Source organism: Pteropus vampyrus, unplaced genomic scaffold (genome assembly GCF_000151845.1).
Source record: "Pteropus vampyrus isolate Shadow unplaced genomic scaffold, Pvam_2.0 Scaffold337, whole genome shotgun sequence".
Taxonomy (NCBI): Eukaryota; Metazoa; Chordata; class Mammalia; order Chiroptera; family Pteropodidae; genus Pteropus; species Pteropus vampyrus.
Genome location: NW_011889118.1, coordinates 1,611,826 through 1,636,520, shown reverse-complemented (window position 1 = coordinate 1,636,520; position 24,695 = coordinate 1,611,826). Strand labels below are relative to the sequence as shown.

The window sequence follows — 24,695 nt, the reverse complement described above, 5'->3', positions numbered from 1 at the left end:
AGAGCCCATTATTTATATTATTATATTATTCAAGGTGCTAGAATTAAAGGAAAATGACAGATACATTTTAGTTTTTGCAGGCTCAATTCCATGACAAGCAAATAAGTGTTCAGCTATAAATGTAACAAATTAACATATACTGACTAATTAAAGCACATTCCACATGCTTTATAGTTGAAAAGCTAACATTCTCAAAACTGAATGTTAAAGAGACTAAAAACAAAAATATAGAGATTGTTGTTACAGAAAAATTACAAATATTTCATACTACCTTTCCCAAATCCTAAACTATGTTTTTAGAAATATAACGTCTGAAAGACCAATCACAATAATCTAGAAGCTTGCTATAGGAATTGTAGTGCTGTAGGATTTGATTATAATGCTGGCAAAAACACCCACTGGTTCGATGGAAAACATTTTTCCATCTGCTTCCAGGGCTAAGCCTTAAATGGAGGTAGTCCAACCTATTCATAAAACTTGCTAAGTTACAACTTATGCTTTAGTTTGCACTCAAAATAATAAAAGAAGTCATTCTTCAATCCTTCGCCTTAAGAATAAGCTCTGAGTTGCTGAAAGCTGACCAAAGGCAAGCATTCTGCTAAATTCACCTTTCTACCCACTACTGTTTCAGAATCTTTCAATACTGAACACAATGCAAGAACTATGCCACTAGATGAAAGAATTCTGGACAACAGGTTCCTTGTGGATTCTTAAATTCATTCAAAATGTAACAGACATTTACTATAGTTACTGAGTCATTAATTCAGAATGCAAACCTTACCTGTTACAAAGCATGACCTGATACCATCTTACTATATAAAAAGAGCAATTTTCTCAGGTAAGGACATATTAATGATTTTCAATAAAAGGATGGAAAATAAATTGCTGACTTTATGATCCTTTCCCCCAGCTTTTTATCAGAAACATTCTTATAAATTACTGTTGGAAAGATGTACATTTTGTTTTAGAATATAATCATGACTCCTAAAAATCTCCTGGGAAGAATTTTTAATTACTTACACCTTGAACTAGAAAATCTAGAATTGGCCAAAAGACAGTGTAACTCCTATAAATTAAGAATGATTTAAAATTGCATCAATTTTGTTACATTCTAGGAAATGATTACAACTAAGTACTTCACTGTTTCCACTTGTTTTTCCTTTTATTGGAATGTTCTCATAAACTTGTTACTATTTGGTAATAATCAGTTAATTAGTAGCTTTAATTACGAGAAGGAACATGGCTTATTTATGAAGGATCTTTTTTTTTTAATTGTCTTGAGGTCAGGGAGGATGAGAGCTAACACTTGAATGCTCATTATGCCACACACCTGTGTGATACAATACCTCATCCATTCTACCACTCTGTGAAATATTACCACTTGAAAGGTCAGGAAATGAGGGTTAAAGAAGTTATTTAACTCGCCCAAGGTTACACAACTAGTAAATGAGAGCCATCCAAAATAAAAATTCTTTCTCCATCATACCAAGCTGCAATTCAAAAACAAAATCTTTACATGTAAGTTTTTTCCAAAATGATTTCTTACTTTCTCATTTTCTCTTAAGACATTTTACTGTACATTCTAAAGCCTCAATTCAGGAAATAAGAACAGACCACTTCTTAGAAAGTTTGTACAACCACCACATAATCAGCTAACAATAAATAAGAGCTGTCACTGATAACAGGGATTCCCTTGTTAAAAGCTCTGGGGAACAATAGCACATCTGGGGAACAATAGCACATCTAGTCTGTCTTATAATTTTATAGCTATTTTACAACACTCTTTATTCCCACATCACAAAATCAGATGTCGTAGTTCCTGACAGGAGTGTCCTAGGCTCTCTCAGGACAGGACTCTTTGAGTAGAGAAAAGCCCTCAATGAATGTTGATGAAGCAAGTGAATAAACACACAGCTAGCATAAACTTCAATAGAGCAGAGAGATATTATGAGGACAGAAGACTCCAAAATGAAAGCATAAAGCAACTTCACCTCAACAAGTCATTTAAAAAACCAAAATCATCTCTGAATAATATAAAAAAGTAACAGACCTCCACATATTTCCTATTATCACAATGTTAAATATTTGCATATCTGATAAATGTATAATGATATCTCAGTGTATTTTAATTTCTATTTCCCCAATTAAAGCCACAAGAATGGTTATGAGAGAGAGAATAACAAGTGTTGACGAAAATGTGGACAAACTGGAACTCTCATACATTAATGGTAGGAATGTGAAATGGGGCAACCACTTTAGAAAACAGTTTGGCGGGTTTTTTTAAAGATTTTTTAAAAAAAGACTTAATAGAGTTAACATATGACCCAGCAATTCCACTCCTAGGTATATAAAAGAAAAATGAAAATACATACAATAACTTGTACACAAATGTCCATAATTATAAAAGGTAAAAAGTGGAAACAACCCAAATGTCCAGCAATGAATGGATAAATAAACTGTGACATATCATACAGTAAAATATTATTTAGCAATAGAAAGAAATGAAACACTGATACATGCTACGCCATGGGCGAACCTCAAAAACTTTATACCAAGTTCAAGGAAATCACAAACAATGACATATATCATTTGACAAAATGTTCAAAATAAGCCATCAGAAAGTTGATCAGTGATTGCTTCTGGCTGAGGGAGAAGGGTGGAGGAGTGGAGGGGTAGGGAATAACAGCTAACAGGTACAAAGTTTCTTTCTGGAATAATAAAATATGCTAAAATTTAAGATTATGATGGTTGTATGACTCTGTCAATACACTAAAAACCACTGAATTGTATACTTTAGGTGAACTTTATGATATGTAAATCATTTCAATAAAGCTCTTTAAAAAATAAGAAAAAATTAAGTCTACAATTGTTTGTTTTTCAATTTTTTGCCTCAAATGTCTAGGCAGTGAGGAAGACTTATTTCATCAAAAATATAATTGTTAAATATATATGTACGTATATATGTGTGTGTATATATATACACACATATATATACACATTTATCTTCTTATTTAGACCGTTTTTTAGCACCCTTCTAGCTGTAAAAGAAAAGAAAATATGAGCTTTCTAAGATCCAGAACACATTCACTGACAAAGGACAAAAAAAATTAAAATTATTAGAACTAAATTCACATTCCTAACTCCAAAGTAGGAGCAATTTGCTCACTCACTATCAGACACCAAGGGCCCCTCTGAGCTCTAGTAACCTTGCAATCACAGCTTTGATCATTGCAATGCCAACCTCAGGCCACAGACATGACAATCTAGCTGAGGTTGGAATAAGCATATATCTGACTTTTAAAACAGACAATGTCCAACTTTCCCAAAGTGGTTGTACCATCTCACACCCCACCAGCAGTGAACAGAGTTCCCATGATCCATGGCCTCACTTTCTACAGTGACATTTTTAAATTTTAACAAATCTAGTGAGTGTATAATAATATCTCACTGTGTTCTAATTTGCATTTCCCCAATAGACACTGAACACCTTTCTTATGTTTACTGACCACTGGATTTCTTCTTTTGAGAAGTACCTGCTTAAGTCATTTTTACTTACTGATTTGAAAGATCTCTTTGTATTCTGACTGTTACATGTGATTAAAATTTATTCTCCTACTCTGTGTCTCATTTTTTCATTCTCTTCATGGTGTCTGTTGATAATGGCTTTAATTTTAATGTAGTCATATTCACTAATATTTTCCTTTTGGTTCCTTGCTTTTCTACCATGTTTTAAATAAACTCTTCCTCATCCTGAGGTCACAAAGATCTCTTCTATTATCACCTAAAAGTTTTCTAATTATACCTTTTACATTCAGTCCTTTAATCCATCTGATATGAGAGAAAGCTCCAGCGTCATTTTTTTCCCCCTACATGGAAAACTAATCACTGGGAATGAAATCTGACTCCAATACCTAGCCAGACTCAACTACTAAACAAAATAAGAAACTAATAAGATCTTCCTTTTGTTCAGGACCTATTATGCCAGGTTGGATGTTGAGTATTTTATATTATACAAATATGCAATAATTACTATTCCCATCTTACAGATACAGAAATTGAGGCTATGAAACATGTCTAAGGTGCTAAAAGATAAAGATGTGATCTGTATCTGTCTTTTGTAATGCCTGTGTTCTTTCTACCATACCACATTGTTTTATGCAAGAATTTGATTCCTGCATAAAAGAGGAAACATTTTCATTTCGAGGATGCTGTAGTCACTTTACTCTCCAGGTCTACTAATATAGTGATACTTACTCTTGTAAGAGATATTGAGTGCCTATTACTTGCCAGGCATTGTTCCACGCTCTGGGGATCAAGTGGTGAACAAAATGAAGTCTTTATCCTCTTGGGGGCTTAAAGTCTCAACTGATCATAAGTAGTTTCCCATGTCCTTTCTATATGACTCAGTCTTACACCCTTAGTGAAGAAAACCTTCCTCAAATAGTAGAATAAAAGGACTGAAACATGAGTTGCAGCAACCTAGAGAAAAAGCTACTTGAAATTCCAGCATTCACGCTGAGCCTCACAAAATAAAGCATCCCCATGTCTTTCCTTTTCCTGCAGCTTAAACTTTTCATTTTTCAAATATTAGCAATATTTCAAAAGTAATTACCTTAACGAAATGTGACTTCTTGTAAGCATCTACATACATCTTGTGCTATTTCTAAACTCCTTTCTCTCTCTCCTTAAAAAGGTATATTTCAATGTATAATAAGTAGTAATAAACCTCTGCTATAAATATATCAAGCTTATGAGGCTTATTTACTCGCTGAGCTCCAGACACATATGTCCAACTACTCATCTGGAACATCCATTTTAATGTTGCACAGGCAACCAAAACTGAACTCTAATTTGCTTCCAAACACAACTCTCCCCAGGCTTCTCTATCTCAGTATTACACAACCACCAAGCCAAACTTAGAAACCACTGCTAATGACTCCCCCTTACCCTCACCCCATCCATTAGCAAATTCTATTGTCTGTCACCATGTATCTTGAAATCACTTGAAATCACTTCTCTCCATTTTCACTGCCACATCCAATCCAAACCACCTGACTATTGCAGTAGCCTCCAAACTGTCTCCCCTTTCTCACATGAAGTCCATTCTCCACCAAGCAGATACTTACCTTTTTAAAAAGTAAAGCAGATCCTGTCACATCCCACGTAACGTCTTTCAGTAGCTTCCTATATTAAAAACAAAACAAAAAAACCTCCTAACTCCTTACCAGGATTACAAGGCCCAGCAGTATCTGGCCGCTCTCTATCACTCCATCTTTCTTCCATTCACACTCCTTCTATTGGTTCCTAATTCACCAAGGACTCTCTCCTCTCTCCTACCTCAGGTCCCTTGCAAGTGCTATCCCCTTGCCCAAAGTGCTCTTCAAACAGCTGCTTCCCACTCTTCAGGTCTTATAGTCTAAAAGCCGCTGGCACATATTTTTTCTAATCGTGCTATTGAGAATGTCCCCACCTTATTCTCTAACATATTACTCAGTCTACCTGCCAAGTATTTATCACAAATATACTAGATTCTATTTATTTCCCTACTGGTTTATTATCTCCCTACTTTACACCACAGTATAAGCTCCCATCTTGTTTAGGTTGTATATGTAGTACCAATAAATATTTGTGGAATAAATGGCAGAAAGAAGAAACACAAATGGAGGATGGAGAAAGAAAAAAAGAGAAGGGAAAAAAACATTTCCAGTCTATATATAGGTTTCCACCATAGTTTTGTAACACAGATTTTTCCATACTATAAGTGAAGGTAGATTTTCCTCATTGGCTACATTGAGCCTAACAGTTATAGTTTATATATAACTTAATCAATTAGTTAAATACAGATCTAACAGCAATCTGTTTATTTCACACTCAGTACCTTTCTATTGAAAGATCAAATTCAGTTATTGCTTCTCAACAACTAGTCTAGGCAGTTACTAGCACACTCCTAAATCTGTCAATGTAAATTAAGAGAAAAATCTGCTTAAAACATAATGTCAGGAGAAGAAAAAAATAATAAAAATGGAAGTGTTTTCTGCCTAAATTCATTAGAAAATGCCTCAAAATAATAAAATGTTAATGCAGGGTGATCAGTAAATGGGGGTACACTGTATTATCATCTCTTCATTTTTATATAGAAAGTTATATAAATAAATGTATCAAGTCAAAAGCAAATAAATATCTCCAAGTCACAGAAATTTTCCTGGCTCAAGTGTACTTGGTTGCCATTTAGAGATTTAATTTAAATGAGTTGATAATTTATAAAGGTGTTTTCATAAGACATCAGCTTCTTGGGATTATCTGAGGACACAGGAAAATAGGACCGTCCTCCCACCTGCTCTGTGTCACAGCCTTCCAGCCCCAGCACAATCAGCCCAGCACCTATGCGATTCTCCATGAATCACAGTCCAAAACCAGGGAAGGAATAAAATCATTTAAAAGAGGAGAGTACTGCAAGCTTGTAGAAAGGGAAAATAAACATTTTTTGCTTAAATTTAAACAGAATATTTTTCTGTAAATGTAATCATTGCAGAGGATTTCATTTTGGGTTTTTTTCTGGGGGGGCGGGGAGTAGAAGAGGTGTTTCTTAGTCTATCAATGACAGAATTCACATCCAAGAAACAGACATTCAACCTAAATGCCTGAGCTAATCTTAATTGGGGCCTAGGAAGTACAGAAAAGGGCAAGGGGGACAGAGGTCCCTCCAATTCCTACCATTTCCATTACTTTCTCCCTCTACATTTTGAGAGATTATAAATGTTACCATTCCTAATTAAAAATAAGCTTATTAGTGATAGATTCATGTCATAAATATTGATAAGCGTTGAACATGAATATAGTTAGCAAGAAAGTATATTTAGACTTTGGTGTTCTTGTTCACAGTAAGAGAAAGAAATGGAGAAAAGGAGCAACAAAATTCTGGCAGTACGTTTTGGGGGAGTAAGGAGCAAGGAATGATTTCAGTAGCAAAGGTAGGAGCACTTAGAGGTGCCACAAACACAAGCCTATCATATCTTAGACCTGTAAATGACAGCAAGACTCTGAGTGATGACAGGTGTAATCAGATTAGGGGAGGCCAATATGATCCTTTAGGTGACAGAGATCTAATCTGGGACACATTTGGGCCTAAACACAGATTTATTGAAGTCACGGAAATGAGCACTTAAATCACACTAAGAGATCATGGCCACAGTGAAGATATGTTTCCTGTCATGTTCCATTTCTAGAGCTGAGTTCAGTCTTGTGGTTCAACACATAAATGTGACTAGGCTAAATTGGGATTTAATTCTTAGCTTTCTAATGTTTTACTCACAGCCTAAGATCTTATCCTGTGCTATTAATTTGGCATCACAGCCCAAACTACTCAGTGTAGTTTGTCCTGTATCTAAGTTTATCTCCACACATGAATTGAATAAATACCACATGTGCTGGATAGTTTATGCCCTTTTGACTGAAGCACCTGGAGTAGTTTCCTGACTAGACACTGACTAATAGATAGCCCACCTAATTCAAAATTTATATAAATCACAGACCAAGACAGGGAGATATGCTATAAAATATTCATTCATCCATTCATTCAACCATTTTTTACTAAGCACCTACTACAGGCCTGACACTGTTTTAGGTGCTGGAGATTCATAGTAAACAACACAAACAAAAATCCCTATTTTAGGTGCTGGAGATTCATAGTAAACAACACAAACAACAATCCCTTAAAGACCTGATGTTCTCCTGAAAGAGAGAGACAATACACACCATAGATAACTAAAATACACAAGGTGAAATAATAAAGCCTAAGGGGGAAAAAAAAAATAAGGGCAGTAATGTGAAATGTGGAATGAGGGCTGAAATTTTAAATATGCAGGTCACTTGAGGTGATTTTTGGAAAAAGGCCTCAAGGAAGTGAAGGAGCTTGTCATGCTCATACCTACAGAAAGAGCATTCCAGGCAAAAGGAACCACATGTGTAAAGGCTCTAAGAAGGAAGCCCCCTTGGCATGCTAAAGAGTAGCAGAAGTCCTTTGTGGCCGAAGCAGATAAGAGAGAGTCTGAGAGGTGGGGAGGCTAGGACATGGGAGCCTCGTGGGATACAGTAATGACTTGAGCTATAGCAGAGGCGTGACATCATTTAACTCAGCTGTTAACAGGATCCCCCAGTGACAAGGGTAGACTGGTGGTAACCAGGGCAGCAGAAGGGAAATCAATTAGGAGGCTACTGCAATAATCTAAATGGGACTATATGACAGCTTGGACCAAAATAGTGACAGTGAGGATGCTGAGCAACTTCTAAATATTTATTTTGAACTTCTAAATGATCCTAAAAAGTCAAGGGCTGATCCCTGAATCTTGCTGAAATTCACATTAATAGAAATTTCTATAGGACTCCTACGAGGTGAGAATATAATTTCTTTAGCCAAAGAAAATTTAATAATTGTCAATTACCTGCTGTAGTAGTCAATATAGGGAAAAACTAATGTGTAACATGCCAGGGATATAAAAATTTTAATATTTGTATAAAAATATTAAAGTAACAGTACAGAAATACAGAAGTACCTATAAATTCACTTTTTATTTAACTTATCAAATAAGGGATAGAATATTACTTTAACTCTACTTCTGAGAGGAAAATCAAATGTAAATTTTCCAGAGTAATGAGGAATTTTAGAACTAGTAAGAATCTGGAAGTCCCATTCCCTTCATTTTCGGACCAAGGTAATAAGGCCCAGAGATAACTGAAGCTTGTCCCTTCTTCAAGCATCAATGCATATTTTAACAGTTGATGTAAATAGTTCTAAAATATATTTTTACTTCCTTATTTTCTTAAGACCAGGAGTTCTGAACACACTTTAAGCTTTCCTCTTGAAAGAATTCTATGTATAGCCCAGATATAATGCTGGGCTTTGCTAACTGCTAAAGCTGCTATGCAACCCTGATAGTCTCTACACTTCTCCCTTCCAGGTGATGGTGCCTAATGAAATGAAGGTTGGAAAATACAGTACTTAAGAGCCATACACAAACAAAAGTGAGACTAGGTAAGGACCAAAGAAGAAAAATGATCAGTTTTGGTACAGGAGCTTTGTAACAACTATTTCCAGCATTTGGAAACCTTGCTTGTTTAAGGTGACAGGCTGTGTTCTAAAGGGCTAAGACTGGCCCTCAAATAGATAGCTGCAAAGATGATGTATGTGCAGTCCTTCAGAAAGAGTTCTACCCCCAAATGCAATTCATCACTTTTGAGAAAGAGTAACATTTAAAATTACTTAAAGAGAGAGATTAACTTTCGGACTATTAACACTATATACATCACAACATAAAAAAGCAAATTATCAAGGTAATATGTACATCCTAAACAACTTAAAGTATAAATAGGAAAGTAATAAGCTATAATAAAAGGGCATGTCTTCTAAAACCTCTTATTCCACCAAATTTCTCCAGCAGGCTAACATAAACTCAATTTTCTGTTCTCTTTCCTATCATTCTACCAAACCAGCTTATTTTTTATATTAATAATTTTAAAAAGTTTAAGATTAACCTGTATTTTGTGAAGGAAGATTCACAAAAACACAGAATCATAAATCAAAATAGCAAATAACTCACATATAATAATCACTCAGCATAATAAACTCCCTCAGCAATTAAAAAGCAAATAGGGAGCTGAACACATAATAAATAATGAAGTAAAAAACTGGGACCCATTTAGAATACACTATAATTCTTGCAAAGCTGCATGCTCATGCCATAAGTTAACAGTTTCCCCTCCATCTCCATGTCCCGACTGGTGCTCGCTCCAATTCCAGGCAGGTCCCTGTGGGCCTGCCTAAAGTTCCAGATATAACAGCCCAGAGATCACTGTAGCTAGTTCTCTGCTTCCACCACTACTCTTGAAGAGGAAGAGTTGGCAGGAATCTCACTGAAATTAAGTAGCTTTAGGAGGAAGCAGCACTAAAATAAAGGCTTAGAAAGGGATTTGAAAAGGAAAAGTTCAGGGTTATTTTTATCTTACTCTGGGCCTTTTCTCCATTAAAAACAAATATTTTAGCTTATTAGAAATTTTTACACTAATAATACAATATATGAATAAGTATTCATGGATCACTCACTCCCTAACATTTACTCCCAAAACTTATTTCTCAAAACAATATCCTACAAAGACATCAGCCCCTTCCCACACCACTGTCAAAATTTCTTCCACAGTAGACACTGTACCTTTCGAAAGAACTTAAACACAAGCTATTTTGTTTCATATCTTATTCCTTAGTAGGAATAAGAACACTGAAACTTAGTCTTGAAAGCTTCTCCAGGACAGAGATCTTACCAACTTTGCATTCCCCAAACCCCAGGCATCAGTGCTTCACTTCAAACCTATTTAGCACTTTCTAAATGAATTTCTATGGTATTAGATCATGGCATTTCCAATTCACAAATGAAAAAAAAAAAAAAATAGAACTTTCTAACGTGCAGTAATTCCATGCTTGTCTCCAAGGAGGGGTGTTGTCATTTTCACGTGAGAAGGAAATTCAGTGCCTGCCATTTGCCTTGAAGCCAATGCTTCTGACTAGTCCTAGTGTATACACTAGCCAAACAGGAGTGCCTTTTTCAATAAGAATGAGTGGAAGAATCGGAAGTCCTGAAAACAGAATCCCTGTGTAAATTTGTTAGGTGTTATCCATAGGCGATTTGCTTGCTTTTCAGACCTCTTCAAATCCTCTGGTTAAAACATGCATTCAAGCCACTGTTTCTTCCACCTGTTCTTTAAACAGTGGATGGTCCAACTTGCCAGGTGCCCATTATTTACAAAGCCTTTCACAGTACAAAGACCTTGACTAACCTTAATTGCCTGATTTCTACATAGAAGTTCCCTCTTTATCTGAGGCCCCCAATGAATGCCTGAAACCCATGTACACTATGTTTTTACCTATAAAAGCAAGCACTTTACAGTTTTTCTTTGGCATATCCAAATTGCCGGCATCACTCTGCTTATACCTTGGAGCCATTATTAAGGGTTACCTGAACATTACTAAGAGTTACTCTAGAGGCCAAAATAAGAGTTATTTGAACACAAGCACTGTGATACCATGACAGTTGATGTGATAATCGAGAAAGCTACTGACTATTGGGCAAGGAGCATATACAGTGTAGGTACCCTAGAAAAAGGAATGAATCACTTCCCAGGCAAGACAAAACGAGATGGAGCAAGATCTCATGCCAAGACTCAGAACAGTGCACTATTTAAAACTTAAGAATTATTTCTGAAATTTTCCATTTAATATTTTCAGACCACAGTTGACCACAGGTCACTGAAATCGTGGAAGGCAAAACTACAGATAAGGGGGGACTACTGTATGTACTTCTTTTTCTTGGATCACTTCTCGAAGGTATATTACCGATCCATAAAACTCACTTTTGACAAACAATACGATACTGCTTCTTTGCCACAAGTCCAACTGTACAAGTCACATCCTTTTGTCTACTTTCATGGGTCAAAACTACTCGATAGAACACAAAATAAAAGGCAGAAAAGAAGGCTACAACAGAGCAAACACACTTGACTCAGGAAAGTCCAGCAAAGCACTCAAGGGCTGACAGTGGCTGAGAACCTGCAGGAAATCTCCCCTGCAGGAAATTGCACTAGTGCCTGCTCACAGACAGCTTTCCACTGACTCAGTGTGCATACTCTCTGAGCAAGTAACAAGTCATGGGTTAGGAATACACACACACACACACACACACACACACACACACACACACACACACACACACACACACACACAGAATATACTACTATAAATTGTACAGATTTTTTGAGGGAAGCCTTTTACAGGCAATGGCAGAATACAAAGGAGACACTGATGGAGGTATGAACATATGCTCTGAAGAGTGTTCTGAAGTTTTTCTACTAAAGAGTAATAACTAAGAACTTGGACTACTGAGATAAACATAACACTGCTGGATTCTACTACAGAATGTCTCAAGATTCCAAATTCAGTTTTTCAGAAATTACTGCACTGAAATCAGAGCATTGTGTTAAAAATTCCTTACCAAGCAGCTCAGATAAAAATCAACTGTTTTTTTTTAATTTAGCTGTATTCTGCCAACAAACAAAAGAATAAAGAAAATTTTCCAGAAATTATATAATTTATTAGCCAATCCATGCTGCTACAAATTTCTAAAAACCAAAATGCAAAAAAAGAAAAAATTTACGTAAATTTGTAACAAACAGCATGTACTCAGGCCTTGGGCTTTAAAGGCATGGTCACACCTCAGGAGTCTGCGGACATCTTCAGATGCTTCAGTCTCCCAAGACTTGGCTGGGGTTTCTGCCTCGGCCACCTCTTCCTCAACACGGGGCAGGGAAAAAATGGCAAGGGTGGGGAAAGGCCTCTGCATGACTTTATCTCTGATTTCTCTTCTCTGCAACACCCAGTTCCTTTCTCTGCATTTGGGGGCCAGAAAGTGGTTGGAGAACTATCTACCTTTACAAATACACTAACTCCAAAAAAACCACTTTAAGTATTAGAAAGCCTGTTTTAATCCAAGCAAATTCAGCCCATGATACTTTTTGTAGTGTTTAAAAAAAACAAATAATCCAGAACATATACAAACAGAAAATCAACTAAATAAATCCTGGTGTAACCATATAATGTACTAATAATAGGCAACCATTAAAAGAATGAGGCAGATCTACCTGTACTTGGATATATCCAGGATATTTTAAATAAAGAGAGCATTACCAGTTGACTTTTTTAAGTGGGTGGGGAAATACATGTTTTTATACAAAGAGAATTCTTCTGGAAAAATATAAAAGAAATTAGGACTAATAATGGCCTACAGAAGGGACCGAAGGTCTCAGTTAAGGAATACACTTTTTCACTATTCAAAAAATAGTTTACTATGTACATGAATCCTTGCTTTAAAAAAAAATTTTTTTTAAGGAGTACTTAAGTCTGTGATAATGATAAAATAAAGTAACAGAAAAAAAAGTGATGCATATTAAAAGCAATCTCATCTTTCTTAACTATCTCTAAATTCTTTGTGGCATAATTTGAATTCAGTAGAACAGGGGTGGGTGAGTAGAACGGTGGGATATGGAGATCCATTCTACCCTTTTTCTTCAAAAACAGAGTAAGTTTCAACTTCTTGCCACAATGCTAAAAGAAAAGTTACACTTGCTTCTCAAACCAAGATGCAAAAAAACCCTTAAATATTTGCTCTCTTGTAACCAAAATTTAAAAGATTTGAATATATTAAGTCCTCAACTAAAGTTCAGCTACATTTCATATGCTAATATTATATGCTAATCACATTTTAAGTAAAGTTTTACATAATATCTTTTTGTTTCTAAACTAACAAACAACTTTAGAATGACTGAAGAGTCCCAATGTTCTAAGCTCTCCCCAGCCAAAAATCAGATCAGTTAAAAGCTAGAGGGTTTTCTGCCATAGCTTCAAAATTTACAAAACTTCATTTCCAAGCAGGACTGGTGTGAGGAAAAGGGGAAGAGATTGTAGTCTATCCAACCTTCTTCCACCTCATGGATGCCTCCCCAGTCTCAGGGACCCATAGGTCCTCAACCAGATACAGCCTTCATCAGTGCTCCCACCATGGTAAAAGCACTGATTCAGTAACAATGGATCCGCTGGATTTGATTATGAAGCTTAAACTGGGGCTCATGTGGATAACAGGAACTCATCAAGTCACACTTGGGCAAAGGAAATGGATTTGCCTCATCCCACAGCCATACAGAACTAAACTGCTGATTGCCTCTTTGTAACTACTACCATGAAAGGTAAAGCAAATGACTATGCCCTTCAATTTGGTTTTTACTAATAGAAATGCATTTGTTAAAGGTATGCAGTTATCTTGGAAAAAGTGATGTTATAAATTGATGAAGTTGAGGAAAGGAATTTTGCTAACCTAAAACATTAATCAAAATAGACACTTCAAGTAAAATATGACAAAATGCCAATTTCTCATTTTAAAAATTTTCTGAACATTCAAAACAAAACTATAACAGTGTACAAAAATCTCTAGAATTAGAAAAAGTATTTTAGATCACTTACAAATTTGTTGTTTATTCATATCTCCATTTAACATATATGTATTTGCCATGCACTATCCTCAGTACCAGGGATGTAATGCTGATTAAAAGCCAGACCCAGTTCTTGTCTTCATGGAGTTTATAATAGTAAACACAAGGAATAACGCATTAGTGCATTGTCTAGTTCTTTCACAAGGAATAAGGAAAAACATCCTTGTAGTAGGTTTTAATATTCTCTACAGTGTGGCTTTACAGCATTTTCTAATTCAAATTTGAAAATTAAAATATTAAAATGACCTAAAACTAAGATAATTTCATGTAGTGATAAGTGGCATGAAGAAAACCAAACAGTAATGACAATGGGAAATGGAGGCAAAAATATGCAGGAAAACCTTCACCACTGAGCTGAACCCTCTATGATGAAAAGAACTAGGCATAACAAATTTAGTGTACTTGGAGGGACAAAGAAAGACATGTGGTTGGATTGCGGGGAAAGAAGTCAGAAAAGTGAAGTGGGCAAGGAACAAATCACGAAGGGTATCACAAGCCACGAAAGGAGTATGGATTTTATTCTAATTACTATGGAAAGACACTGGCAGGCTCTAAGCCTGGGAGTGACAAAATGGGATCTGATTAAACATAGTAGTTTCTCATTTAGAACACAATACATTTTCAAGTAGAAATTATGTTATAAATGGTGGTGCTGCAGTATTGCTTCTGTGCCTTCATTCAACTACAACTTATCTACTATCTATTTTGTATGAGATGTATACAAAGTACTGATGAGTAAAACAGGGTTTCTGACCTTGAGCTCAGTCTGGTAGAGAGGAGAAACATATATGTATTTGCCATGCACTATCCTCAGTACCAGGGATGTAATGCTGATTAAAAGCCAGACCTAGTTCCTGTCTTCATGGAGTTTATAATAGTAAACACAAGGAATAACGCAAAAAAATTACAATTGTAATATTTATAAGAGTGGAATATGTAGAATGCTTTCAGCGCCCAGGGCAAAGGGTGTTAATCTAGCCTGGATGAATCCAGGAAGGGAAGACTTCACAGAAGATATGGGTTTTACAGGACGGGCAGGGATCTACTTACTGCATTCCCCTAAGTACAATACCCAAACCACTGGTGAGACACAAGAAAATTTAGGGGCTACCAAAGACTCTTTTAATGTATTTACATAGAATTAAGATGGAATGGGAGAAAAGAGTTAACATACAAAACTTGCAACTGAAACTTCATGGGTTTTACTGAAATAAGGCTTATTAAGAATTTCAATTATTTGGTTTCCTATAACACTGAAATGTAATAGTCTCAATTTCACTTTAACAAGTGACTATTCATGTGTGTATGTATGTGTTACCCATTATGAATTGGGGTTAAAACTTCAAACATATTAAAACTTCAAAATATACCAAATTATCAAAACTTCAAACATGGAGATTTTCAAAAAATTCTAAATACTCTCTACTAGATTAAAAAATTATTTAAAAATTTCCTTATTTGCTTTCTTTCTATATATGTGCATATATATATGTACACCTTGTAAATCATTTGAAAGTGTTGAAGACATCATAATATCTCACCTCAAAACTCTTCAACATGCATCTCCGAAGAATGAGGTCATTCTCCTAGGTAATCACAATGCCATTATCATACCTAAAAAAGAAAAATCAACAATTCTTTAATATCATCTATTATCAGGTACATTTTTTAATTTTAAGTAAAAAGAGCTTTGTTGAGAACCTTACAGAAGGAATGTATTTTAATAAACTGATTAGATTTGTTACTTGTATTTCGTTATTTTTATTATTTTTAATTCAATTTACTTAAACCGAAACCAAAAACAAATCACCCATTTCTCCCCACTACCCGCCCCCCACTGTCAAACATAAATGTGTTCTCTATATCTATAACTTGGGGGTGGGGGGGTGTTTTGTTTTGAAGATTCTGCATAAAAGTGTGATCATATGGTAATGATCTTTATCTGACTTATTTCACCTAGCAAAATGCCCCTCGAGGTCCATCTATGTTGTGACAAACAGCAAGATTCTTCTTTTCTATGGCTGAATAATATTCCACTACATATATCACAATTTCTTTATCCATTCATCCATGGATGAAATTTTGGTTGTTTCCATATTTTGCTTATTGAAAATACTGGTGCAATGAACATGGGGGCGGTGCAGATATCTTTTCGAGTTCATGTTTTCATTTCCTTCGGATAAAATACATAAGTGAAATTGCTGGATCACACAGTAGTTCTACTTTTCATCTTTTAAGGAACCTCCATGCTGATTTCCATAGCAGTTACACCAATTCTCACCAATAGTGCACAAGGGTTCCCTTTTCTCCAAATTCTAGTCAATTTCTTGTCTTTCTGATAACAGCTATTCTAACAGGTTGTTGTGAGATGATATCTCATTGTGGTTTTGATTTGCATTTCTCTTAGTGATCTTGAGCATCCTTTCATGTACCTGTTGGCCATCTGTATGTCTTCTTTGGAAAAATGTCTACTCAGGTTGTCTCATTTCTAAATCAGATATTTGGTTTCTTTGCTACTGAGTTGTATGAGTTCTTTATATATTTTGGATATTAGCCCCTTATTAGATATATGATTTGCAAATATTTTCTTCCATTCAGTAGGTTGTCTTCTCCTTCTGTTGATGATTTCCTTTGCCATACAGAAGCTTTTTAGTTTGATGTAGTCCCGTTTATTTTTGCTTTAGTTGCTTTTGCTTTTGGTGTCAGGTTAAAAAAAAAAAAAAAAAATCACTGCCTAAACTGATTAGATTTATTATTACTTACATTTCATTATTTTTATTTTTTAAATGTAATGATCAATTTATAAAATTTAAGTTAAAGAGTAAGATTTTTAGGGTAATTTTTAAAATATTAAAATAATTGTAATCAAATATGGCGAAAAGTGTGAAAGTGGTACATGCCAGACTGACATTTTAGGAGCACTGTGTTAGTGAAAAGACACTCTAGGCAGAAGGACATACATAGGAAAGGATTTACAGAAGAGTATAGTCTCAGCATGGCTGGAGTAAGAGCACATGTAGGAAGAAGATGAGTTGGACAGGTGACTGAGGAGGAGCTCTTCAAGGATTCTGCATGCCTTCCTGAAGAGTTTGGATTCTACTCTACTGGAAGTGAGATTTTTTATGTGATAAAATCAAGTTCAGAAAAAAACTATCTGGTCACAGTGTCTTTGGTGAGCTGAAGAAGGGGAGAGATGAGGGACCACTGGAAGCAATAGAACAAAGTTTATATTTTTCATAGCAAATATGTAACTTTTTAGTTATATTATAGATTGAATAAACCTGCCATATTGGTAAATGAACAGAACAAAAACAGTAAAGCCAGACTATCTTGAATGTTGTAGAAATGCCGCATCAAAGAGAAAAAGATAGAGTCAGGAGAAACACATAAATTTTGAAAGGAACCTCTGAGCATTTTTGAAGCATTTGATAGAGCTGGCTCTTTTTAACATATAGTTTCACTTTCCAAAGTGGCTTTCCTTTTCCTTGGCAAGATTCATCACTGGTACTAATTTTATGTTTATCAGTCACAATAAAAGTAAAAATTTCCAAAGAAAACCAACAGGAGATGATGTACAAACATGCAGCATACCCTCAGGGCATGCTGACAGCAATTCTAGGCAGCTCCACTTAGAGAGTCCAAGGGGAAAGCTGTATGTAGTCTTGGGTGGCTGGCCTAGCTGGCAGGACAGGATGCTGGCCCTTCACTCCCCTTCTACCAGGAGAACACTAGTGTTATTTATTTTACTCATTGGGCTTCCTAGCAAGACTTCGTTTGAACAAAGAGTTCCATAGCTTTAAAAAATATACGAAAGTCAAGGAGTCAGAGCTGCAGGGTATTAAGTCAGAGGTCGGTAATTCAAAATAAGATTCCAAGTTCCACAGGAAAGCTGCCAGGGGACAAAACAAACACCATCACTGAGAAGGAAGGTAAAGAAAGAAATCCAGGGAGATAGGCCTACCAGAGGAATAGCAGCTTTAGGGCAGAATGAGGGATTTTGTTTGGGACCTGTAGATTTTGAGGGGCTATTGGGGCATCCAAATTTGAGAGATCTAGACAGCAGAGAACATATGCATCGGAAGCTCAGAAGAAAGGTGGAGGGCAGTAGGGCTAGGTGAAGTCTAAATCTAGATGAATCCATGGAGGGAGAAATGTAAAGAAAGAAACAAGGAAGGGTTTGAAAAGGTCGCAGAAAGCAAAAAGAAAGGGTCTACCTCAAGACAGGACCATGTGGAGCCATCAAGGCCCACTTCAGGAGAAGACCCTAAATTTGGGGTAGTCTGTGTCCAGGATCAGGGAGAACACAGGCTGGACTGGTTTGGGATGGTGTTCCACAGAGCAGAAGCCAAAGAAGAGCAAGGGGGCCAGAGTAAAGGGTATTGGCAAGGAAGGAAATGCAAGATTAGACAATGGGTCCAGGCCTAAAGGGGCTGGAACTCAGAGAAAAAGAAGGTTGCAAGGAGGTCAAAGATTAGGCAGGGAGAGTAGAGAAGCCTCTCCAGGAGGCTGTGGAAAAATACAACACCAGAACCTACGAGTTCACTAGCAGAGTGGTTCTGGAAAGAGCTCCCTTCAGATAAAGTTAATAGGAAGCCAAAATCAGGGTAAAGGTCAACAGTGGAGAAGAAGAGGGCAGAGGGACAAAAATTAACCAACTGCCTCTGGTATATAAACTAACTAGACTTTTCAAAATATTTAACTGTCAATTCAGGAATATAATGATACATAATAAGGACAGAATGCTGAAAAAAAAAAAAAAAGGTGCTCACTACTGCCTTAGGGACAATATCTTGCCTAAGAAACATACTTTTAGAAAAGCCTCACTAACTCTAGGAAACAACTAACCACTCTAATTTTCTTAAGAACTAAGCAGTAATTTAAGGCATACATACAATATTAGGCTTCATAACATTGTCACTTCTTCAAGGGTTTCAAGATAGTCAAAAGCACCCCTTGTCAAGAAGGAACTAAGGGTGATCAAGAGGTACTCTATGGTGTCTGCCCTCCCCCAGGGAACAAACAGTATTCAGGGAACTCACCTGTACATGCTTACTACACTAACACAGGTATGAGAAATAATAGTAAAAGAAAACAGAAGAAAAACTTACACCTCTTTAGCCGTTCTCAACTTGTAATCCTTAATTAACTGCTCAAATCATAATCCTTAATTTTGTCAAACCTGCTTTCTCTCTGTCTATGACTGGACATCTGTATTTCACAAACACAGAGTTAAAGTAATATAACAAATCTAAAATATACACCATTAGTTATGTGGTATCACTATTATGTAGTGATAAGTCTCTTTAAATACTCACTAGTTTTCCACTAATACAGAAATGAGAGTGAAATATGGCAAAATCTCTACTAACCGTAACAGAGTAATTGAATAATCATGCCTCTCAGTTAGCTGAAGGCTTATTTACAACTCTGAACACACACTTTATTGGTTAACTGTTCTGGTTAATATGCTGTGACTCTGGTCAACACTATAACCATCAGTGATTACACAGTAAAATGGTATGGTATCCTAAGATCCAAAAAGCTCTCTGTCCTTTTCCAAATGAGATCTCAGACTGCAGTGACCTTTGCTTTTACACTTTCTCTGTCTTATGGTACCCTGTTGTCATACTGTTTCCAACTCTCCCTTTTGTTCCAATAACCAAGTGTGTCAGAACAGCATCTAAAGAAAGGGTACCTGGTCCTCACATGTGTGCTGGGTACCTATCGAGTTCTCCCAAGGGAGGTGAATGAGTCCTAGTATACAGGGTTCTGTGACCTCTATTTTACCAGCTGTGGAAATCTTTTTTAAAACGTATTTCCTCAGAAGGAAATTCTGACACACATGCTACAACATGGATGACCCATGAGGACATTATGCTATGTAAAATAAGCCACTCATAAGAGGATAAATACTGTATGATTCCACTTATAAGAGATAGCTAGAGCAGTCTAATTCAAAGAGTCAGAAAATAGAACAGTGGTTGCCAGGAGCTGGGGGTAGAAGAGAATGGGGAGTTATTATCAATGGGTACAGAATTTCAGTTTGGGAAGATGAAAAAATTCTGCAAATAGAGAGTAGTGATAATTGCACAATACTGTGAATGTCTTAATACCAATGAACTGTACACTTTAAAATGGTAAATTTTATGTTATGTACATTTTACCACAACTAAAAAAACTTTGAAGTCTAAAAATAATAAAAATTTACTTCCTCATTATTTACTATGTTCTAGACAGATGGTAATGTTAAGTGCATCTGTGCTATCATCATCTAATCACTCTAAGGTTATTTTATGACATGAGTAAAAATGAGCCAAAATGGTTTCTTATAATTATGATTCCAAATTACCATATACTATTTTTAACATGGAAAACACGTTTTATAGGAACCAATACATAATGCACTAGCAAAAACTCAGACAAGAAAGGACTCTAGTCTGGGTAGCAAATTAATGTGAAAAGAAATGAAAAAACTAGTGGTAACTCAGCATATATTACATAGCAGCCATCTCAAACGCTTTTCTTAAAACTATTCGGGGTAAAAAAATGATATTAATTTGGAATTCTAATCAAAGCACTTGTTGACTAACAATTTAAGTTGAATTTTAGCAAGAAAAACTCGAGGTATTTTAGTAACTGCTAAATTTCTCAGCCCATCTCATGTTGTCATTCCAAATACGAGACCGTCCTATACCTGCAAGTGACAACAAACCACCTTCCATCTCTCATCTAAGACTCTCTCCAAATGTCATCTCAAACCAGAACCAACTTTCTCAGACCAGCAGGAAAGTTACTCAACTACCAAACCACAAAGTTCAAAAGGGACTTAATATCATTTACCACAATATGGAGATTACATTTTTTGTTTCTTAATTGTGTCCTTGAGTGATCACCTAAAGATAGAGAGAGCTGACTAACATTATAAACAACTTCTTAAATAAGAGACTAGAAAATAATTATATACTAATCTTTAGGTGCCTCTGAGTTACAGGCAACGGTTTACAAACTTGTTAAAACTTCTGCAGTAAAGTTGTAATTCTATTAAGAACTTGTCTTTGTTCTCATCCTCTCTCCCACTTTTGTAAAGTTTAAAAATGAACTTGCAACAACCTGACCTCAACCTATTTAAATCATTTTCTAATAGGGCTAGTACCACTTGAAGAAGCATACAATCATATCGAAATCCCACTCCCCGTAGTCTAATGGTTCAAAATCTCCCAGGTAACTACAATCCCCAGAGACTTTTATCCACTTTAACAACTATGTATAAGGAAAAATATTTCTTTTCAATTACAAAACATCAGTTAGATAACAAATGCTATTTACTAGGAAAAAAAAAATTCCTGCTGCCATGACAAGAGGTACCATTTACTGATTACATGTTCTTTTACTCACTTAAATTATTCTGAAATAGTGACTAACTGCCAAATAATTCCAGAAAGTTCCAGGAAATTATAAGATAGAAATTTTTATTATTATTATTTATGCCCACAACACCTGGTCTTCTTAGGTGGTCTCCCATCCAAGTACTAACCAGGCTCAACCCTGTTTAGCTTTCGAGATCAGACTCTGGGTTTGTTCAGGGTGGCATGGCCGTAGACTATGGACCATGGCTACACTGGGGTGCGAACCCAGGACCTTCTGCTTGTAAAGCAGACGCACTAATCGCTACACTATGGAACCACGTCCAGAAAAATTTTAATATAAAAAACATGTGGCATTCAAATTACCTGCCTATATAATGGTCTTCTAATTTTTGGGTTGTATTCATTTATTTAATGGAAACTTAACATGAAGTCACCATTAAAAAGCTAATGAAGTTTGGACAGTTCACCTCTTCTACAGACTTTAGAGCCAAACAACATCTGCTTCTACACCATCATTCTACAGCTAAGCCCAGTCTAGTTAACACTGTGAAAGCAAAAGTACCCTTAGGAAGCAGCAAGATTATAGATAGGCAAAATATTTTTCAAAAGAAAAATCAGAGTTTACAAAGAAACAAATATCAAGAAGAAATCTTTTATACGTATTTTGTTTCTCATTGTATATCTCTAGTTGCATTCCTAAATGTTTACTATGTTTCAAATTAAATATCTGATAAGGCAAAAAAAAAAAAAAAAAGCCACACAAAAAAAGGTAGATCGATTAAGTCAATAATCAATTACTCTCTTGCCTAATGATACTGTGAATCTTGCAGTAGAGTAACCAAATCCGGTTGTTAGCCAACTGGCTAGCTAACTTAGTCACAGAAAAACAAAATTATTTCATAAAAGAAAATCTTTGAACTCTGTGAACCATGCCCCATACATCCCTACCACAGACCTTATACTGTTCCCAACTTGCTATTATATAGATGTCCTCACAGTAAAAGACACAACCTCTAACTCCTCTCCTTTAGCACTAGAAACAAGAAAAGGTACAAAAATAAATTAAAAAGCATTTGGGAAGGATACCCAAATAGCTGAAGTACTTGCTTCAGTGAAGAATATAAAAAACCCAACTTCCTAAAGGTCTAATACAAAAAGGTATCTTTATCATGTTGAATTTCTTTAGAAATCACACCTGACATAATTTTCAGTTACCTTCTGTTTTTGCTTTCATTGCTAGTTTTAATGATTTGACAAACCAGGAGAACATCCTGTATATATAAATCAAGTTAATTGCTGTCATTTAAAAGGTTGTTAAAAGCTTTATACCCACATTCTTTAATTCACTGAACTTTAAAAAAATCAATTTTCATTCAATTTTCTCAGCGAATCCCTAGCTTTAAGGAACTGATTCATCTACTCACACATTAAACTCTGACTTACTAGAAAAGTTCATGATTCAAACCTACTGTCTGTAAATGTACTTGTATGCCAAAAATGTTGTCACAGATTAATACTGGGCCTGTGACCACACATACTTCCAAGAATCACAGATCCAAACCTTCAAAGTTATTGCTTCAGCTAAAAAGTGACCTGCTGACTTAGAAGTCTCCAGGGTCAGAATTCTTAGTTATTCTAGATAGTAAAAAATATAAGAACTGTTTTAAAAGCATTCAGAGGCATGGCAAAATGACCAGAACTCCAGGTTTATACACCTGCTGTCCTTAAGCTTAATTATTAATACTGCCCCCTTTCACGTTCAAAAGGATCTTGTTTTGAAGCAAAACTCATCAGCAGTAATAGATGTCAGAATAGTAGTCGCCTTGGGGAGGCTAGAGGGGTTTACTGGATGGCAAGAATGTAAAAGGGAGCCCTTTGGGAAGCTGAAAATGTCCTATACTTTGATCTGAGTGTGGTTATCAAGGCACACACACATATGTAAAAAATCGCTGAACTGTACTCAAAGATCTTACTGCAAGTTAGACCTCAATAAAAAAATTAAGAATTTAAAAGACACACTGAAACACATTTTTAAATATCTTTGTTCAGGCAATTAATCATATAAAGTAATCCTAGCTATAGCTACCAAGATTTTTTTTCCAAATGTATTTTAATAAGGATGAGCATTTTTAAGTAGAACATTTCAAAATATACTGTGGTTTGTTTGGTTTTTTTTAATCTTTAATTTTAAAAAAGTCACCAAGTTTTAGAACTGAAGGCACACAGAAAGATGATCTACTCATTCTCTAACTTTGCCAATAAAACCAAACTTATAAAGGGTAAGAGACTACCCTTTATAAGGCAGCTAGTCAATGACAATGGTAGTAAGAAAACTGTTTCCTGATCCTGGACCACTCCCGTTTCCACCAGGCCGTTACTTTTCTGACATCGTAAACAAATGTGAAGCCTAAATCTACCTGCGACCTAGGAATCAATATATCCCTCAAAACACCAGGCCAACAGGCCCCAAAGTGCACAGAGAAAAACACACATTCACCATCCTTCTCGCAAGACAGTTGACAAATGAACAGTTACATTTTCAGGCATTTTACTTCCGATGCAATAAAGTACGACACTTAAAATGCAGTTTAAAGAGAAGACAATGCAAGGATTGACAAAATTCATCCTATTTCCTTTCAAATCTCTTTAGTTGTTACTTTGTTCTCAAACTATATCACTGCTAAGAAGGCTCACGAAATATGGCTTGGGGCCGGTCATCAGCATTGTTTTTAGTAGCCCACCAGGAATGACTCCCATTAATAAAACCCCTGTCTCTGATAAGAGTGTCGTACCCCACTCCCAGCACAAGACCTGCAGGTGACCTGTGCTTCACGGCTTAGTTTTAGACCCGAGAACAGTTGACATCTTGTAAAAAAAAAAAAAAAAAAACACAAAACTCAACATACATCCTTTCCGCGGGAATTTCTGTTCTCAGAAGGCGTTTCTGCTAACCAAAAAGAGCAGGCCTTGGTTCTCAGAACGCTCTGCTTGCTTCTCCACTGCCTCCTTTTCAATGTCCAAATCGAGACTTCGAGAACAGAAATCGAAACAGTCACGGATTCCCGAATGGCAGATCGGGGCCGGTGACCCGGCGAGCCCACTGCCCGCTCGCGCGCAGCCCGAGGAGGCCCGGTGCACTCCACCACGCCGGCTCGAAGCAACCGGTTGCGGCGGCCGCTAGACGCTCCGCTACCGTAAAGTGGCCACCTCGGCCCTCCGAAGTTCGGACCAGCGCGCCCC

The 24,695-nt window shown here is 36.2% G+C and overlaps 1 protein-coding gene across 12 annotated transcripts in view; it reads right to left on the bottom strand.

Annotated features, from left to right (window-relative positions):
• Positions 1–24,695, bottom strand: part of SFMBT1 (Scm like with four mbt domains 1) — a 100,989-nt gene that overhangs the window by 75,132 nt on the left and 1,162 nt on the right. For 6 of the 12 annotated variants that reach the window (XM_023522275.1, XM_023522276.1, XM_023522272.1 and 3 more), the window contains exons 1-2: positions 24,362–24,673; positions 15,630–15,702 (exon numbers count right to left, since the gene is read on the bottom strand). The gene's annotated coding sequence lies outside the window, so the exon portion shown is untranslated. Of the gene's footprint in view, positions 1–15,629; positions 15,703–24,361; positions 24,674–24,695 lie in introns of those variants that run through there. The other 6 variants (XM_023522282.1, XM_023522281.1, XM_023522278.1 and 3 more) reach the window with 3 other exon arrangements.